The 21,757-nt window shown below is 36.0% G+C and overlaps 1 protein-coding gene across 5 annotated transcripts in view; it reads left to right on the top strand.

The window, feature by feature from the left end:
• Positions 1 to 21,757, top strand: part of ZNF277 (zinc finger protein 277) — a 94,846-nt gene that overhangs the window by 10,118 nt on the left and 62,971 nt on the right. The window lies entirely within an intron of this gene.

Raw genomic sequence — 21,757 nt, 5'->3', positions numbered from 1 at the left:
ATCCCAAGGCTCCCCACAAAGGTACTTTTGTCCATGGATGGGTACAGAATTATTTTGTTTTGGGAGAATACTATTCCACCATTTTGCTGACCCAGAACTCTCTGGTTAAACATTTTTTAACTAGGAATCATGGACAACCTTGTCACAGGACGGCTTTCAGAAGCAATTGGGGTTGCAGTCTTCCTTGTCACATCCAAAAGGAAAGAACAATGCCCTTGTTAATAAAGTCAGGTGACAGCTCAGTCCTGTATGGAAATTTCTGATATTAGAAAAATGTGCTGAGACAGAGCAGGTTGTATATGTAGATTCTATCTATCTTTGATAAGTTGGGTTCTGCCTGGGCTATGTCATGAGGCACGCCCAGCCAACTACAGGCAGAGAACACTGTAAAGATAAGACAGGCATCAATTAGAGTCCAGACAGGTAGAGAGATCTGGTAGCAGATAATGTTAAAGTAAACTAGAACTGGGCAGTAAACTGGTATAAAAAAAGATCTTATTCGGGAACTATTGCAATAGAGGGAACAAGATCTCAGTATAGAACCAGGCTCAATCCCAAATAGAAGGAAAAGGGGGGATTTATAGCCAAGAAGTAGGTTGAGGGGGGGTGGGAGATGGCATATTACTAAGAAGAAACATCAGGGGTAAGGAGGGATTCTTGCTGAAGGCAGACCAGGGTAATCAGATGTCACCTGAGGGATGGTGGGAGAAGAGGAATTTGATCAGATATTGAGAGTGGTGAGATACTGAGGGTGGGGGATTCTGTCTAAACCGATTTAACAGGATTCTTGCTAAAACTGAGCTATACAGGTATGGCAAGGACAGCGCCTATTTGGGAAAAGAGTTCAGAGGAGCCTGACTAAAATTTGGCCAGTAGCAAGGACACAGCCACAAGCAAACTGGATGAGACATCAAGTCAGACAAGTATCAGGGCAACAGATTGAGGACTCAATTATTAGAAAAGGAATTCCAGTTAAGGTTGGGTTTCAAGAAATTACTCATGTGCCCAGTGACTAGCATCCCCAAACCAGTTGGAGATGAGGCCAAGAAGACTGGATTGATGCAGAGCCACTGGCTTGAGGTGGTCCCCTGCTGGAACAGAGCCAAACCAGCAGTGGGCTTAGGGACCCCTGCCAAGCTGATCAGTGGTATTGGCAGGGGCTTAGCACCAGGCAAGTCATTACAGTTGCCCATATGGCCACTGAACTTCTAACCCTGAGCTCATTAATCCTGAATAATCAGCCAGTTGTAATGTAATTCTCAAGTATAAGGTGATAACACCCTTTCTTTTTCATGACCCCTAGAGTACAAGGAATTTGCCACAGAGAAAGATTCACATTCCTGATTTATTTTCTTTGTGAAATGTCATAGAGTTTATTGACAGAACAGATTAAATTATAATGCTGATAGTTTTTCCCCTGTTCATATAGTATTTTTAGGTATCAGTAGTTGCTTTGTTTCTATAATTAGAGCACAGTTCTGTTTTTCTTTCTTTATATGAAACCCAGAGTACATCCAGCCATGTAAATTTACATGTTCTTGGAGCCAAAATGAATTAAAAATGAACTAAACCTTTAGGTAATGGACTGAAAAGAATTCATTTCTTTGCTATCATACTTTTCAGATATTTTTATGGAAATTTATGTTCTAATTGTTTTTGTTCACTATGCTATTGAAGTAGGTAAAGCCAATGTAAATTGAGCATGCTATTTATGTTTTTAGGTATAGTATTCCAGGACCCCACAGAATTATAAGGCAGAAAAATATTATAATACCTTTTAACAGGAAAAGAATTTCATGATCAAATAATTCGCAAATACTGAGTTAAAGTTACTTAGCTATTTTTACTTCAGGACTTTAGTGTGCTAATTTTTGTGACTGTTCAAGAGATAAATATTGTATGCTATTTCACAAATAAGTGACTATCACTGTCTTTTTCTCAAATAGCACCTATTAACATTTCATGGTATGCTAGTGTTCCATGGAATTTAATTTGGGAAATGCTGATCAGGGTTATCTCCCCCTTATTTATTAAGAGTTTAGCCATCCCAAGCAGTTCCATCTGTGAATATCTCCAAGAAGAGATCATTCACCCTGTGTCTATAATAATAACCATTGTCATTCATCTTTATAGCTTTCCTATTTACTTCATGCCCTTAGTGGAAAGAAAGTAAGTAGGATGCTAAGCACAAGGTAAGCACAAGAAATAAAAGTATCTTTTCTGCCTCAGGGAAATGTGGCATCCTTAGGAGCACTTTTTTCCCCATTATATCTAGGAATCCAGAGTTCTTTTGAAAATGTCCAAGTTATCATTGAAATTAATATTTGTATAAACAAAACCTACCACTTTAGTACAATATGAGAACATTTACTCTTTGAATCAGTGTCTTTTGTTTCTTTATTTTACTGTCCCTTTTTCAGTACATTTAAATTAGGATTTGATTATTGAATGAAAAGAAAAAAAAAAGGACAGCGTTCTAAGTAACCAGTTTCTGACCCACTGTTCAGAGTACTCAAGCCTGTGCTTCTTATTAGGTCAGGTAACCATAGCTATTTAATGCATTATTTAAGGTTATAAAAATTTAATTCACATTCTTCTATCAGCTTTCTTTGACTTCAGGAATGTAGGTTAGTTGCAATTTTTTTTTCAGTTGTCTCTGTGTGGCATCACTGTCAGAAATGTCACTTTCTGAATTACTGTTTATTAATTAAATGATGAATCCAGGCATTTCTTTGTAAAACCTACAACTAGTATGATGTAGAGGAATTTTTTAGTGAAAGCTTTTTAGAACAGCTTCAAAATGATTCATGGGACCCATTGTTATTTACTTCTAGTTAGCAGTATTCAAAGCCAACTGGCAAATCTCCATTTCTTCAGGATTCTCACTTATGTTAAATGTGGTTTCAGAGTAGACTAATTTAGGCAAACAGGTATTACATAAATAAGACAACTGGATTGCCCTCTTTGTCTTGCTACCTTTTCCTGAAATTTTGTTTGCTGATATCTCTTGTAGCCATACATGAATAAATCAGATTCTGAATGCATCTGATGTATGGATAGTTATAAAAAATAATTATAACTTTATCAATATTAGTTGATCTGTGGCCCCTGCTATGAAATTCACTCATACTTGTGAAATTCAAACACATTTTCATATGCTTATGGGCAATATGTGTGTGGTTTTTTAAGTTATATTTCTCATAAGTTATACTTCATAAATATTGTAACCCTCATTATAAATATATATCTGACATTTTTCACACTTAAAATCTTAACAAAAGTGTCATTGTTATGTGAAGCCATTCCTGAACCCTAGGCTGAATTAGCTACACACTTCTTTGTAGCCTTAATCATTTTATACTATATAGTTATCTTGGGGAATCCCATTGTCTGCTTGTAGAGAGCTAAGTTTTAATTCTTATAGTTCAGCTCTTGTGTACTGTATTGGTTTCCTGAGGCTGCCTGTAATAAATTACCACAAACTGCATGTCTTAAAACCAAAGAAATTTATTCTTTCATGGTTTTGAAGGCCAGAAGTCTGAAATCAAGATGTCAGCAGGGCTGCACTCTCTTCATAGGCTCTAGAGGGGAGTCCTTCCTTGCCTATTCCAGCTTCTGGTGACGCCTTAGCTTGTAGAAGCATGACTCCAATCTCTGTCCCCTTCTTCACATGGCCTCTTCCCCTATATCTCTTTGTCATCTTCTTTTCTCTTACAAGGACATTCGTCAATAGATTGAGGGCCCACCCTAATTCAGGATTATCTCATCTCAAAATCCTTACTTTAGTTACATCTGCAAAGACTCTATTTCCAAATATGATCACTTTCTGAGGTTCTCGGCGAACATTTTTTGTAAGTCATCATTCAACCAACTACATGTATCGATGAATATATCACCCATATTTCCAGATAGTCATCTTTTTCATATGGGCAAGGGGTGCATGTGTAGGTGATTGTTTGTTCTTATTGGAGGGGGGATGGGGAGGGCCTGTGCTTTTTTTTTTTTTTTTTTTTTTTTTTTTGCTCTCTAGCAGACAGAGCCCTCTGCTTGACTTTATGGACATTGAGACTCTTATGCATTGACCTTATGGTTCCTATTAATATTAACATAAAACTTTTCCTAGAAAGTCACCCCTGAGGATTTGAAGAGAGTTTATTAAATATGTATGGTCTTTTTATGCTGGGGCTTTTCCATAACTACTATTTTTTACTATCCTTATCTTTTATTGTTTTATGTACTCAGATTGTACATAATATAAGCTAAATACTTTCACTTATTGATAGATAACTATAAATTTGTCTTTTATGCTTACAGCTCCTGAAATCTGGTCTCATCCTGAGATTGACGGCATACTGTGGTGCAAAAAACACTGAACTTGTAGACAAAAAAAATGAGATTCATATATTAGTTGTGTGACCTTAGATAAATCACACTCTCTGAACTTCTGTTTTCTCATAATTAAAACAGAAATAATAATCTTACCTCACAGGGTTGTGGTGAGGTATGAAGTGTTTAGAAGATGACTTTATAAAATTTAAAAGGTTACATAAATTAAGCAGTGGTATGTGAATGTGTTGCATGAAGGAACTCTTTGTATTTACATAATTTAATCAAATGTGTATAGAGTGTTTGCTCTGTTGACATGGAAAGAAGTCACTTTGGGAAATGTTTCAGAAGGACAAGACACAGTTTATGTCATCTTTGAGCTAACAGTCTAACTGGAGAAGAGGGACACATAGCAGTAACTAAGCTTTGAGTAAATGGATAGAGAAATAGATAGAATAAATAAATGGACAGTGAAAATATTTTCTTGAAATGGGTTATTATGGTTGGCTTTGTGGAAGCAGTGAGAGAAATCAGAGGACCAGGAAAGACTCTAATGGCCATGTAGCTGGATACAGAGTACCGTAGCCTAGAATAACAGCTTGCGTACAACAATGTATAAAACGAGCCAGATGCTATCCAGAGACATTTCAGAAACTCTCCTTAAAGCTGCAGTCTCCAAAGAGAAGTGGGAGATAGAATGGGACAAAATACTACGTCTGATAACCAATTTACAAGAAACTATCCAGTGTTCTAAGCCCTTATGTATGTGGCTGTGGATGTTTCACAAATTTGGGTCTTTGTTTTCCATCAGGCTAAGTGGTCTCCAAAAGCAGTTAGTAGACTCTCTCCAGTAAAAAATAAGAAAAGACACAGACAGTTCTCCCTAGAAAACATGACACTTTTGATCTTCTCAGGCTTAGACTCTCAGCAAGTGTTTATTAAGCACTAATATGTGCTAGGCCCTGAAGGCACCAAAAAGAGCAAGACAAAGTTCCTGTCTTGAAAGAGGCACTTGTCTGATAGAGGAAAATAATGCAGAAGTGCAGTAAAAGAGTCACACTGGAGCAGAGAGGTAACGTATCTCAGACTTCTATGTTATTAACCTGTCTGGAAGTTAGGGTGGGCTTCACAAAGACGTGATTCCTAGGCAGAAATCTTCCAGGTGGCCAAGGGTGAGTTAGAGGAAGCTGCATGATGAATGACCTGGGATGCCCTACACCTGCCTTATACCAAAGCCTAAAATGAAGTGTAGTGGAGTAGAACACAAGGCTAGAGGAGGCACGGACTACGTTAGAAAGGACCTGGTATCCATGCAAAAGAATCTGGATATTCCCCTACATCATGGGGAGTGTTATAGGTGGATGAGTAATATGAATCAGATCTGCTGGATAGAAACAGCCGTGTGGCCATATTAATGTGAGAATGAATGGATACAGAGGCAGTGCAGGTCGTTAGGGAGGACCTTGTTGATAGAACATGTTCCTTATGCAGTCCAAACTGGATGCCAAACTAAATAGGTCTTTCCAAAATGTATAAAGCATCATGTAAGCATCTTAACTCAAAAACTAGCTATGATTTTCTGTATGTTAAAGGGAAAAGCCCAAAATTAAAGCGTATCTCATTCAGAACTCCTTGAATTGGCCCCACTAATTTAATTTCCTTTTGCTTCTCAACCACAGAGATAGCTGAGGGTTTTCTTTTTCTCTCTTATGAGCACTCCTCAGGCATAAGTCCCATGTTAGAAGAATAATCTAAGAGGCACAGATCGAGGAGTTAAGTCTGTTTTTGAGTACACACTTTGTTGTGTGGAAATCTGTACTTTTAAATTTCCTTTATTCTTCAGAGAGTAAAATTTTCAAAGTCATGCTTTTCTTATTTCTAAGGAATTTCACAACTACTGTCTTTTCCATAATTGAAAATGCTCGTATACCCCTACAATTTTTGTTTTGATCCATGACAAGTTTTACCAGATACTCCTAATTAAGATCCATATTTTGTACAAAACTTCTAAGAATTTTCAAACAAGACTTCACATTATTTGGGATTTGGGGTGGGGGAGTGATCGTGTCTTTAAAATTTTGTATGCCTGTGTGTGTGTGTGTGTGTGTGTGTGTGTGTGTGTGTGTAAATTCTTTAAAAAAAAAAAAAACTCTTAAAATGTTGATGTATTAATTGGAGTGAAGTTTAGTATGATAAACCAGAAAGAAATGCTGGCTTGTTACTATAATTTTTCTCCTATTGAAAATGTATATATATATATCTATTGCAAATCTTTTATTCTGGTTTAGCTCAACTGAAAAGTCCAAGGTCACCCTTATCCAAATTCCAGAGGTGTTTAATCTTTCACTGTAGTACTTCTTTTTAATGATAAACTGCTTGTTTTGTGAATAGCTCCGTTATCTCTGAAGTCTCCTATGAATGCCATCTGGTCCTAGTGCTGGGTTGCAATTTTTCAGATTGTTTTTGCTCCTTCCATGTCCCCCATTTCTTATTCATTTTGATAACTTATTATAATAGATTACTTCATTGCCTATGAATATCTATTGATTTTCTTTAAATTTTCTTTAACAGAAATATCTCCTTTCATTTCTGAAACTAAGGAAGCATAGCTGTATAATACTATTTTACCTCAAGTACTGGTGTCAAGATAACCATAGGACTTTGCTAATACAAAGAAATTTTCAATTGATTGGTATGTAATTTATATTTTCCTTCCTAATAGCAAGTGTATTTACTTCAAATAAGTCATTTTAAGGAGGAAAATCTATTATATTATTTCAAAAAACAGACAAAATAGTAGTTTCCACTTCATTAGGAAAGAAGATGAGTGTCAATTTAAAGTATTCTGTTTTCTCCAATTAGCTCTCTTGGTGAAAATGGCAGCAGTATCAGGGACTGCAACCAAAAAAAAAAAAAAATTTCCCTCATAACTAAAGGCGATCTCAAAGCCTTTCTCCCATGAGGGTGATATATTAAAGACTGGATAGATGATTTTAACAGTAGATAATGAGATCTAGGGAGTTAAATAGGGATTGGGAGTCAATTTAATTGGGATTAAAGTCTCAAAAGAAGACAAACAGAAGGTGAATTGCAAGAAAAAGGAACACAGTATCAACTAGACAACAGAAGAAACCTTGTGAAATGGAGCAAGATGTGTCCATTTGGAGAATTATAATAGTCTGTCTGAGATTGTTTACAGATTGATACTTCATGTAGGATAATGTTCTAAATATTCAAGTGTCCTCTCCAGTATCTATTCTGAGTTGATACATCTACTTTGAATTAATTTGAAGGCCAGATTACAAATGAAGTACTAAGAATTGAGGCCATTTCTCTGAGGTTACTGGAAGTGTGCACATGTATATATACACAAACAATAACACACATTTAGCAGTTGTGATAATCTAGTTATTGAAAGGGATGGGCAAGTGTTGAAACTGTTCTCTAGGATGCCATATCCTCAGGATCCCCTTGAGTCTTGAATCTAGATAGCAGTTTAATAGTTTTGTTATTAGAGCAGTTGTGTCTCAAATGTTCTGTGCTCTGTCTTAAGTCAAGAATCTAGTGCCACAGGTCATCACTATGCTGAAATTTTGTCTGTGGTCTGGGGAGTACTTTTCAGAATAATAGTCGGTAGTTCTAAAAGCCTAAGGTTATCTGAATGATCTACTCCCATACTCCCATTATCTCTGCATATTTTTTAAAAGTTTATGTTTATTATCTTCTGGCCAATGTGACGCTAACTCATATATTCTCTCTGTCCATGTCCTTTGCCTATTTTCTATTGTGTTTTCATTTCTTCCTTATTTTTTGCAACAGTAAAGGATTTTTAAAAATTTTTTTCTTTTTTCTTTTTAATGATTATGGGTACATAATAGTTATGTATATTTATGGAGTACATGTGATGTTTTGATACAGGCATACAATGTGTAATGATCAAATTCAGGGTAATTGGGATATCTAAGCATTTATCATTTCTTTATGTTAGGAACATTTCAATTCCATTCTTTTAGTTATTTTAAAATGTACAATAAAATATTCTTGACTGTAGTCACCCTGATATCAAATATTAGATCCTACTCATTCTATCTGACTGTATTTTTGCACCCATTAACCATTCCCACTTTATGCCCTCTTCCCCACTACCCTTCTCAGCCTCGTCACCATCATTCTATCTCCATAAGATCAATTGTCTTAATTTTTAGTTCCCACATATGAGAACATGCGAAATTTGTCTTTCTTTGCCTGGCTTATATCACTTAGCATAATGTCCTTGAGTTCTATCCATGTTGTTGCAAATGACAGGATTTCATTCTTTTTTGTGGCTCAGTGGTATTCCATTATGTATATGTACCACATTTTATTTATCCATTCATTCATTCATGGACACTTAGGTTGATTCCATGTCTTGACTGTTGTGAATAGTGTTACAATAAATATGGGAATGCAGATATCTCTTTGATGTGTTGACTTCCTTTCCTTAGGCTACATACCTATTCTATTAAGTTTTAAACATTGACTTGTAGAAGTGCTTTATATATTAGGCAAATTTGTCCTTTCTTGATCTGTTACAAATAGTTTATCCAGTTTGTTATTTATCATTTGACATTGTTATTAATAACCATGTATTTTTTGCCATGCAGAAATTTATTTTCCTTTGCAAAAATTATTAGTTTTTTGTGTGCTGCTCTATTTTGTGTCATAATTAGGAAAATAAATAATTTTACTCTAATGTTATTTTAATATTCCTCAATATTTTCTTTCAGTGTACTTTTACGTTTTCATATTATGCTTAGGTCTTTATTCTGCCTGAAATTTATTTTGAAGTAAATGGAGGAATGAGGATCCAATTTTAATTTTCACAGAGCCTACATATTTATTTCCCTTAATACCATTTATTGAATAATACATTTTTTCCTTACTAATTTAAAATGCTACTTTTGTCACATAGGAAATTCTCATACACATTCAGTTCTCTTTCTAATGCCTCTATTCTTTTACTTTTTTAAATTTTTTGTAGACTTGTTGAGATATAATTCACATGCCATAACATTCATAAATCAATGTGTACAATTCAGTGCACTGGGTATATTCAGAGTTGCACAACCATCACCACCATTGACATTCTGGACACCAATGACTTTTACTTATTTAAAATTAAAACAGAGAAATTACAATAGTAGACATGAATTTAAGTATACACAGACATAGAGTAAGAAAAGAATAGATATATTTTCCCTAACCAGTTTTTCTTTTAAATATCATATATGCATATGGTTTTGTAAACTACCTCTTTCTATTATAATACCCGAAGATCTTTCTTTAGGTATCACTTACTGCCTAATTTTATTAAAGTACTTGGATTAGAATTTATGATCATGTGATTAGTTGATATGCACTGATCTACACTTTCTGTTCATAATGCTGTTATATGCATTAAACATTTTTCATAATTTAGTAGTTTATAACCTCATAATATACAAAATATTATTTATAATATTAACAAAAAATTCACAAGGCAATTATGAGTAATTTTCATAAATGTCATATGTTCTGTCCTCTGTTACCGGGAAAAGTAGCATAAATCCTGGGGTTATTTTTTTTTATTATTTCTACTTTGAGTACCTAGTTCATTGGCACAGAAGAACTAATTATATATCTTTTGAATAAATGTTTATTTATAGTGTCCAAAACTATTTTTTTTCATGTCTATTCTTTTCTAGCCTTTCCTCCAGAAACTTATTCCTCTCGGCTTTCTGATTTGTTAGTGACTACTATTTTGCTCATTTTGGCTCATGGTTCTTCAAGTCATCATTTCTTCCTTTTCAGTTATCCTTTCATCCCTACCCCAAGACAGTGACAGTGGTCAGCACATGCATTGTTTTGGGATTGATCCATAGGCTCTGAGGGCTGGTGCAGCTGGGCGAAGGTGACAGAGAGTGCTAGCTGAGCTGCAGTCATCATTCTCCCCTACTGGGGCTCTCACACAGGGTGTGAGGGCAGGGGAGGAAGGAAGAGAAAAGAAAGAAGCGTAGGCAGAGAGAAGGAAGTAAGGAAGAACCTGGGCTCTATGTTGTGGCCTCTTAAGATCCTAATCTGTTGTCCTTTCCAGACCATTGTAAGGGAGAAGCTCAATTCCATGGTTGTTGTGGTGGGTACATTAGTTTTGTAGGGCTGCCATAGCAAAGTACCATAAACTGGGTGGCTCAAACAACAAAAATTTATTGTCTCAGAATTCTGGTAGTCTGAGATTAAGATGTCAGCAGGGTTGGTTCCTTCTGCGAGCTGTGGAGAATCTGTTCAATGCCTCTCTCCTAGCTTCTGGTGATTTGCTGGCAACAATGTAGTGCATCATCCCAATCTCTGCTGTCATCTTGACATGTTTTCTCCCTATGTGTGTTTCTCTGTGTCTTAATTTTCCCTTTTTATAAGAACACGAGTCAGATTGGATTATGACTTCTAATGACTTTATTATAACTTGATTACTTCTGTAAAGACTCTGTTTCTAGATAAGGTCACATTCTGAGATATAATAGGTTGGGACTTCAACCTATCTTTTGGAGGTGGGACACAATTCAACCCATAACATTGAACATCTTATAACAGCCAAGATCAGAGCATCCAAAGCTGAGACACCACCTTCTTTCTTTGATAAGCTTGTTCCCAGGGCTCAATGAGGGGAAAGTTTTCTCTCATCCCTCTTTGTCCCCTCTGCTTCCACTGAAGAACTTCTGTATGATTCTCAAATATGTAATGATCCATGGACTACATTGATATCATAAGGTAAGTATATGACTATATCTGTTCTCAAAGAGCTTAATAGGAAATTTGATATTATAATTGAGAGTATTAAGGGGAGGAGGCCAAAAATAAAACAGAAGATGAGAAGAAAGATCTTTGAGGAGCTAAGAGAGTCAGATCCGGAGGAGGTAGGACTTGGGTCTCATTTGAGATTAGATGGTGTGTAGGAAAGGAAAGGCATTACAAATAAGGACAGCTACCTGGCAAAAGCAGAGTCTGGAGTCTGTGTAGAGCATCAGTTTGTATGGAAGAAACAGGTAGTGAAGACACTGACAGGAGCAGATTTATGTGGAAACAGGGATTTGTCTGTCTTATTCCCCTTGGTATCTTCAATGTCCATCCAAATGCTTGGCACACAGCACTGAGCAAATGCCAATTTAATGAATGACCATTAGAAAGGCATAACAAACTAGGTTGGTTAGCTAAAGTAGAGTCAGATTAAAATAGGTGCAGAAAGTTTGAATGTAATGAAGTAGGGTGCAACTATATACAATTTTGAGCTAGGAGACTGACATGAGCAAATTGTGTTAGGAAGATTAGTCTGAGAGCAACATAAAGATGGGGTGAATTCAAGCTGGGAATGCCAGAGTCTAGGAAATAAATAAACTAAAAAGTTTTGGAAATAATCTTGGTGTGAGGCAATGAAGATGTGAAGTTGGAAACAGAGAGTGATAAATCCCGTAGGCATATGTTGAATCATTGAGCACCTATCATGTTACATGATTCTATGAATGTTTTTTGAATATATTTTCTTCTTTAATTAAAGATTTTTGAGATTAGAATACAATAAGACTTTGTGAAACCTTGGATAAAAGAGCCTCAAATTGTGCCTTATACTTTTTGGGTACTCAATAGATGTCAGTGGACAAATAAAAAAGGTAAATGATGTCGCAGTTCAATTTCTAGCTTGGAGAGTAGAGTAACAATTTATCTTTTATGAAAAGCATGAGGTCAAGAATCTATGCTGCTGGTTGTAAAGGAAATGAGAAAATTTAGCTACATTTCTGAGGTGACTAGAATATATGCTTTTTGGTCATGACTGCAGATATAAATTGGCTCATCTGCTGTTGTTAAAGCCAGGATAATTGATGGGATTCTGAAGGGGTGAGTGGGGTTTTATGCTTGTTTGGTTGGTTTTATGGTTTTCTCATAAGGAGAAAAACAGAAAACTCACTTAAGGGTCAGAACAAGGAGTAAGTGCTAAAATAAAAGGGGGAAAACCAGTTAGAATAACAAAATAACCAAAATAGAAGAGATTTTAAAAATCAAAATAGTCTTATTTTTTCAAATTATAATATTGCATTTCTAGTAACAAATCAATAAATAAAATTATATAACACCAAAAAGTGTAAAGGAAAGGGGAAGAAAATCACTCTATAAATCTATAACCCAGAGATAACCACTATTAATGTTTTGATGTCTATCCTTCCAGACTTTTCTATGCATATATAAACATATCTGAATATGTTTATATGTGATATATGCATTTATTTTTAATGGGACCTTTCCATAAATTGTTTCCCAGTCTGATTGTTTTAAGCTTAATTTCACGTATCTTTGTTAATCATGATATACATTAAAAAATTATAGTTGTCATTTTTGGTGACTATTTAACATTCCCTGGATTCTTAGCTCTTCTTTTCCATTTTGTACATGGATCACCTTCTTCCTTTTTCTGTCCAGGGACTTCTTACATCACAGAAGAAATTTGCCTTATAAAATGCAATATGGAATGACAAGTCTTTTCTTACAAAGTTATCTGTGCTTTCGGTTCTGCCTGTCACTTCCATCCTGTTGATTCACTTGTCTGTTCTGGACTGTTAACCCCAAATTCTACATATCTAGACTGGACTTCACATTCTTTTCTCACTATTAGGTAATACTAGTTATGGTCCAAAAACTGTCGTCATAACATTCACACACCAAAGGTTCAACTGTTCTAAGCTGCTTTGAGTCCTTCCAACTAAAGCCTTGGAGTCTCCACAGTTTTCTGTCTAAAGTAATTTTATCTTGAGAGGATGGGCTGAAGCCCTCTTGAGAGGCGGACACCTAATTACTGATTATTTCCCCTTTGAGTTTTAACCAATAAATACATAGATCCAATAAACTAAATGAGTAACAAAATACTGGCTTTAATACTCAAAATATAGTGTTCCCTCTTTAACTGTGTCGGTAGATATGACTTTGTACTGTGTTAAATAAGCCATTCTATCCCTTGCATGTCTAAGGGATAGGAAGAGAAGGGTCTGCTTAGCTACTTAAACCAGGTAGCAGTGTAAGAATAGCTCTGAAAACCTGGTTGGTAGTGGAAAGAGGGACCTGGATGATGTGTTTAAGCACAAGTGGTCCGAAAGAAGAAAATCGGATATAGGGCATGGTGTTTTTCAGGGACCCTGCACTGATAGTGTTTAGTTTTGTTTTTTAACTTCTACTCCTCTTATAGGGAGAGGTGAGCAAAGGGATGTGTAGAGAGAAGGAAAAAATCTTCCTCCTCAACTCTCCTAAATGGTAGAAGTATTGCAGGAAATGTTGGTGTGAATTGCAAGGACAAAAGTTCCTCTCTTCTCAGAAAACATCCATTCTCTATCCAAACTGTCTTGCATCTGCTCTAGCCTCTGTTCTTCAATCTGCTGTCATCAAATCAGTTCCTAAGTTTTAAAAATCTAGTGCCCTTCTATTTTTTTTCTACTTTTCTGCCTACATGTCTAGTTTATACTTAATTTCTACCCACCTTTCTCACTGTCCCTCATATTGGCTATGTCTCTTTCTTTGCATTTCTTGTTTCCTCTTCTCTTCCATCCATAGAAATCTTGCCCAGCCTTCAGAAGCCAACTTGAGGAAAATCTGTACTTGGAGCTTTCCTGTATTTGTCAGACCCACAGTGAATTTTTCCTTCTCTCAATTTGCCCCATGTTAATATGTTAAATTTGATGATTTTTAACTATAATCTCAGATGCCTCAGATCCCAAGGAGCCCCATTGAGGGAGAGGGACAATCAGAACAGATGGCATGCTTAGCCACTCCCTACCCTCTTTAACCAAAGAGTCTCTGCTTATATAGGTTTTATATAATGAGATTTTGTGTAAGATGATTTAGAAAAGAGGTCCATCACTTTAACACAGTTTGAGAAATGTTGCTCTCTAATAATATGCCAAATCATTTGTCACTCAATTAACTATTGTTACTTGTGTTTTTGTTTTACCTATATATGTTTTGTGTCAAATTGCACAGGAAGCTCTTTGAAATTTGATTATCTTTCTTTTCCCCATTGTGCTCAGCTCAGTGCTGAGCAAAGGGGTAAATTCTGGTGATTCTCAATTCATTTTGCAAATGATATGTAAAATTTATACTGAGGTTTTAAGTGACACAGTGTACTGCCTCTCTCAGTAATATCTCTCTTTTTCTCCAGTATACTGCCTCTGTCAGTAATCTCTCTCTCTCTCTCTCTTTTTTTTTTTTTTTTTTTTTTTTTTGAGACGGGGTCTTGTTATATTACTCAGGCTGTTCTCAAACTCCTAGTCTCAAACAATCCTCCTCTCTCAGCCTTCTAAGTAGCTGGGATTACAGGTATGTGCCACTGCACCCAGTTTAATATCTCTTGATTTTAGACAGCTCATAACAGGCAGTGGTGCATAACACAAAGGAATAGATTGATAAAGATAAAATTTTATGCATCAGCAGCAAGCCAGAAAGATAGATTTTTGAAGAATGCCACTTAAATCAGTTAATTTGTAAGATTAGCCCAAGTTTGGGACATATAGCTAACTTCTCAATCCCATTCATGCCTCTTGGGTTTACATAACTTTTTGTACATTGATGCACAGATATATGAACTGGTACATTTTGCTGAACTACATTACATAGCAAATTTTTCTTATCCCATTGTTTAAGAAATACAAAATTAATGAGAGGTTTCTTGGTTTGGTTATTTCCTTTGAGTTACAATTACATTTGAGATGCAAGAGGTTAGCTTATTGCAATTAAGGAGTAGAAAGACAAGGCCACCCAATGGAATACTGAGCTGAGAATAAGATGCCTTTGTCACCACAGAGCCCTGCTGTTCTTTAAGCATTTCTTTAAAAGAGTGAATGAAGAGAGCAGGATAGCATGGTGATATTATGCCTGTGTCCAGTACAAGGGTAGAGCTATGGTTTTCTTGAGTCACTGAGAAAGAAAGAAGAAGAACTTTTAAAATCTCTTTTCTAATGAAGAGGTACATTATACATATATGCTCATAGTGTTCTAGAATAAAAACAGCTTTGTCTAGTTCGTAAAATCTGTCAGGGTAGAATCAACAAACTGAGAATTTGTGGACCTGCAATGTTCTTTACCAGTGATATCCTTGGACCTGAGACAAAACATTTGATACCTCCCTGCTTCTGTTTCCTTATCTGAAAAGTAGTAATGAAGTGCACTCCTCAAATGAAAGAGTGAGTAGACCTTTGTATTAAAGTGCAGTGACATAATATGGCTAAAGTCCTGAGCATGAGATCCAGTAAAAGACACTGAAGATATTCACCATTTCAGGCTTTATAAAGTCAGTGAGTAAACAGAAACAAATAAAGGAAAGTACTTCCTAAGCACCTGGTGTTTCAGGAACTAGCTATCTACTAGGGATAGAACAGTGAATAAAACATGGTTTTTGTCCTTGAGGAAGTTACAGAAAGGAAGCAGGCCTGTAAACAGGCAAGTGGAAATACGGTTTGATAAGTGGTGTCTTGTGAGTGGAGTTGATAGGCACGTATGTTTAACAAGGAATGCTCGGGAAAAGGTGAATATGATTTTGAAGTCTTCAAAGAGGAAACTATAACAGAGAAGTCTTCAAAAGGGAATTGTTTTGAAGGCTGTATTGCTAGGTATTCAGTACCCGATTTCAAGTATGATAAATGTTTGTCCTTTGTTGTATAAATGTAATAATTTAAGATTTTGCTGTTAGATTTTCTTGTAAAATTAAAGAACTGAAATTTGAAATGAAAAATGTGGAGAGACTTCCATGGAGAGTAGCATTTTTGTTTGGTAAAATTGAGTCTAAAATGCTAATAAAGTGTCTTTCTAAACCATAAGCAAACTATGAATCGTACAGTTGTGTGCCGTTAAAAGCAATTTCTAGTGATACTGGCTCCGCATCCCTTTTTGGTCTACCTCTCAAGTTATTTCTTTCTCTCTGGCTCTTCTTAGATATGTTACTTGAGAAACTGCATGCAGGCCATCCACCTATTCTTCCTTCCTCGTCCCCAGAATTGTATTTCTTACCTCCTGGTGCCCTCTATCCCCCTTACTAGGCCAAACTGAATCCAGCTGGGCAGATACCTCATCCTTTCCATGTAGCCCCCAGCCTCAGAGCCATTAACTGTATTTAATAAAATCCCACAACGTGGTTTCTGCCACTTTTTCTTCTCATCCTTTTAAAAAGATTTTTTGTTTTCCTCCCTGAATTGAAAACGGATTATGCATCTTCTAAAGATGCAGAGATATATGACTATATCTCATAGTTAAAGGAGAATTTATACCTTAATTTATATAAATACCAGAAAATGTGCAAATATCACTTTGCTTTATTTTCTCAGAAATGTTAAAGTTCTTTTGCTATTATTATTATTCATCAATTCCCCTCTTTCCATTCACTTGTGTACTGATGATTCCTCTCCAGTTGGTCCCCATAGCAACACTGGATAATGCTAATGAAACTGCAACATCTTAAGCTCTCCCACAGAGCATCTCTGTTAAAATAGCCATGAAACACAGTTGCATTCCTTATTTTCTTTCCTTAAAAGAAATCAGTATTTTGGAATCTCTCCCATTATCAAGACTTAACTTCCTAAACTGTCTGCCTGGAATTGGAGTCTCTAATTTAGGGAAGCTTTTTAGAAGGTAATAAACCACAGTTGGGACATCACCTCCTCCCCCACATTCACACCCCATGTTGTTGTACAGCAGTGGTTCTCAAAATATGGTTCCTCAGCAGCATCAGCATCACCTGGGAACTTGTTAGAGCTGTTAATTCACATGCCACGCCCTATACCTGCTGATTCAGCAACTCAGGGGATGGAGCCCAAACTCTGTGTTTTAACAGGTCCTCCAGGTGATTCGATGCATGCCAAAATTCAAGAACCACTGATGTACAGGATAGACAGTGCTGTCGTAGGCCACAACATCACATCCAGTTTGTGTGTGTGTGTCCTTGGGTTGTGCTAACATGATTAGAAATTATTTTAGTGTTTTTTTATGGCCCCTAAATTTTTTTATTCCATGAAATGTTGGTTGAATACCAATTTGTGTTAAGATAAAATATGGTGTTGGAGGGTGTCTGATTGGCCGTTGAAATGTTTCCTAATCCTTATCTGCTATTAACATGCATAAGAAAAAATTATGTTATTGCCATTAAGTTTATGGTAATAGGTAATGACTTGAACTATAAAAGTGTCCATTTTTCCCTGTTTTTGTTTCTTAAATGAAAACTAATATATTTTGCTATGTGGATGCTAACAAGTATCCATGTTTTTTAAAGAAGTCTTTTAAATAGTATTTTTTCTGTTAGTAGTTAATAATTCATTCCTTTTATCCTTAAACACATCAGAAGTATATAGTTAAAAAAAAAAAAGGATAATTTGGAGGCCACTACTTAGAGCATAAAAAATAGGAAGCAGATATAATAGAAAATTGCAACAAAGGATAAGTTAGTTAACCTTATCATGTAAAGTTTAAACAGGTGGGGTAAACCCCAGAAGTTGGAAATCCAGGCAGAAATTTGAGCTGGAGAGGGACAGTCTGAAAGTTAAGGTATTTAAAATTGCTGGTTTGCCACAAAAACTGAACCATCTACATATTAGGATGTTGGAACAGAGCCTAAGTAAGTTGCATTGTTTGTGGTCTGGCAGAATCTGAAGGCCGGGCTGTTAGGCTGTAATAAAGAGCTAAACAGGGTCTAGAAATCAAGATAAATAAGATTCATCTGGTCAGGAATCCCGATGTCTGTTAGTCCAAGGAAACAGTAGCAGCATAGTAATTCCAGGCACCAGCCTAAGCCTGATATCATAAGAACCCAGCGTTGCTTCTTTCTCTTGATCACTGTCCTAATTCAGGCTCTCACTATATCTCACCTGGACTGTTGGAATTGCTTCCTTATTGGGATCCAGTCACTGAATACTAATAATGTTCATAGTTCCTGATTATACTTTCTTTACCTTCCTGCTGTGTTGGTCCTAGAAGTGCTCACAGCTGCCCTGCTCGCCCCAACTAGGCTGGCTCCTTTCATATACTTGTATTTTCCCCTAAGGTCTTGATTCAGATAATTGACTTCTTACACTTTGATTGGCAGACTTAGGTTCCCTCCTCACTCTGGCTTTACCCTAGATATTGCACATACCTTTATTTATAATAAGTGCCATGTATTTTAATTGCATCTCCATCCATGCTTTGAGATCAGAATTCATGTCTTCATCTCTCTAGTCCTTTCTCCTAGCTTAGTGCCTGGCATACCATAAGTTTTCAATAAATACTTTTTGAATGAATGGATACGAGGTTTTTACATATCATGAGCATAGCAACCATAAATCATGGATTTTCTGAAATAATTTTGATTTGAAATATTTAGTCCTTTTCTTTCAGCTGTCAGTCACTTTGAAATTCAGCTGTTGCTGTGCCCCAAATTTATCTCTTAAATGTCTTATACACAGAAATAACAAAAATTCTTTAAACTTACCACATAGCAGAGACCTAGAAAGAGGAAGACTATCTCTCCTGAGGAAGGGTATGTTAGCCATTTAAGAAAATCTCCAGGGAAGTCTATTAGTGAAGTTTAAAGCAAGGAGATGATATACAGTGCTTCTGTGCTTGAGAGGTATAGGACCATAATTTTTGGACTGAATTGTTCAGACCATATAGAAAATCTGTCTTTCTTCTCTTGCATTTCTACATCCACCCAAAATTCAAAATACTGGAGAAATATGATTAGAATTGAGAAATACAAAACAATTCTAGGTTCATTCCATGGAGTAATGGATTACAATGACCTTTAATTTATCTGTCAACATTGCAGAAAACCAATATGGTTTTTTGTATAAAAAGCTTATCAGATTTCTGAAGATTATTTTGTTGACTAGTTATTTTTCAAAGGGATTACATACTTCACTGACTGCAAACATCATGTCTTAATGACTATCAACATAATCAACACATTTTTACTTACCAACTCCACACCAAATATTCCTAAATTGCTCTATTTTCGGGGGTTTTGTTTCCTTAGTTATTCTGCTTCTCCTTGCCTGGTAACAGTTCATTTATTAATCAAACAGATATTTACCCAGCATCTACTGTGTGCAGGGCACTGTGCTAGGTGCTAGAATCAGAAAAATGAACAAAATGGACAAGCTTTCTGCCCTCATCAAACATAAAAACTGGTAGGAGAAATGGATTTTAGCAGCATTTTATCAACTCTCCATATTCTAATGTGTGGTGGAGAGAACTAGGTATAAGATGAATGTATATAGCAGAAGTCATGCCATGAACTCAGAGCCTTCAAAGGGACTTGGCAGGTGACAGAAATGAGGGATGTGAGATGCAAAATAGGATTAGATGAAGTCTAATAACAACATGTATTATTAGAATTCATCTACTCATGACCACTTTGATTTAATACCACCTTCAACCTGATGTTAGAATAATAGGGAGCATGGAGGATCATGGCAAATGGAACATACTTATCCTCTCTAAGGAAGCAGCCATTCAGATCCAGATTGTTGAGAGTGGGTGTGTGCTCCCAATATTATCAGAATATCCAGTTTTTTAATTAAAAGCCAGAATCCGGATTTGTTTTTTCATGTCTACTCTTTCCATTTTTTTTATGGTAACTAACTGAAACTAAACTACTTTGCATAGCGAATAAAATATATCAGCTAGGTAAATTTGGCATGAGGGCTGCGAGTTCATAGGCTTTGAGAGAGTCTGAGCCCTCTCTGAGGTAAGGGCTTGAGTTTTAGCATCTAATTTGAATACACAGAAGCCTTTCTTGCTCCATTCCTAGTTAGAATTACCAGATTAAGCAAATGATAATAAAGGATGATGCCAAGTTATTTTGAATTTCAGATAAACAACAAGTACTTTTTTTTAATATACACTATGTATGTCTCAAGTACTGCATAGGATATACTTGTACTAGGCAATAGCATACAGCAGTGGTCCCCATCCTTTTTGGCACCAGGGACCAGTTTCATGGAAGACAACATTTCCATGGACCCCAGGGGGTGGCGGGGGTGGGGGCCTTTCGGGATGATTCAAGCGATTACAGTTATTGTGCAGTCAAACCTCTCTGCTAATGATAATCTTTATTTGCAGCTGCTCCCCAGTGCTAGCATCACCTCCTCAGCTCCACCTCAGATCATCAGGCATTAGATTCTCATAAGGAGCTCCCAGCGTAGATACCTTGCATACACAGTTTACACTAGGGTTCACATTCCTATAAGAATCTAATGCTGCCACTGATCTGATGGGAAGCAGAGCTTATGCAGTGATATGAGTGATGAGGAGTGGCTGTAAATACAGGTGAAGCTTCGCTGGGCCAGCGGCTCACCTCCTGCTGTGTGACTCACCTCCTGCTGTGTGGCCCGGTTCCTAACAGGGTTCCTAACAGGCCATGGACCAGTCCTTGGGGTTGGGGCCCACAGCCATGTGGTATTTGTGACATACTAAAAAAAAAAGTATTCATTGTTATTTAACATTCAAATTTAACTGGACATCCTGTATTTTATCTAGCAACCCTATTCATAGTACTGTGCTACTATTTTGAAGTTAAGTTCACCAAATAAGTAGCCTATGGGTAAATGAACTGTGTCATCATTTTTCCTATCTATTAATATTAATAATTCATTTAAAGTTTCCTTTTTTATTGAGTGATTGCTGTTTGCCAAGATGAGCAAACTTTCAAATGGGAAGTGAAAAAACAAATCTGGCTATCTATGGGGAAACCTTATTTAACTTTTATATATAAACTTCTAAATTATTATTACCATATTTTATTATTTTGGCACAAAAAATATTCTTGCTGTGGTTCCAGTGAACATTTTTGTCTATGTATTTATCCCCATGCTACCAACTTGCCTTTATGGCATTTTTTATAAAACGTATCTTTATAAATGTCCCCCTTTGCATATTAGCAAATTGATTTTTGTTTTAATCTTTGAAAAGCTAAGTTCTTAGTGCTCTGCCTGAAATATTATTCGCTCTGATGCCCATGTCACTTTGCAATTATTTTTGTACTTTTTGAGGTTCTTTTATTCTTTCCTTCCTGATTTTAACCATCTGTATTAATGAGATAATAAACCAGGCTTGTTGCTAATGAATTGATTCATTCAATGCTGGATTTAATTAGACATTTAACATGCCAGCAGATGTTCTGATTTTGTTTTGTTATCCCCAAATAAAATAAAATACAATAAATTTTTATATTTTTGCATAAGTTACACTAAATCAAAATTTGTTACTCTATTGTAGATTATAAAAGGCTAACTGATAGAGTTTTTGTTACCCACTGTTTTCCAAATATTAGAAGGAAAATCAGTTTTCTCTTTAAAACACCTAACGCTAATTGGCACAAGAGTATAATCCAGGAATAAAGAGTATGTAGGAATGAGGA

Source organism: Lemur catta, chromosome 11 (genome assembly GCF_020740605.2).
Source record: "Lemur catta isolate mLemCat1 chromosome 11, mLemCat1.pri, whole genome shotgun sequence".
NCBI lineage: Eukaryota > Metazoa > Chordata > Mammalia > Primates > Lemuridae > Lemur > Lemur catta.
The sequence above is the reverse complement of the archived record's forward strand: the minus strand, read 5'-3'. Positions and strand labels throughout refer to the sequence as shown.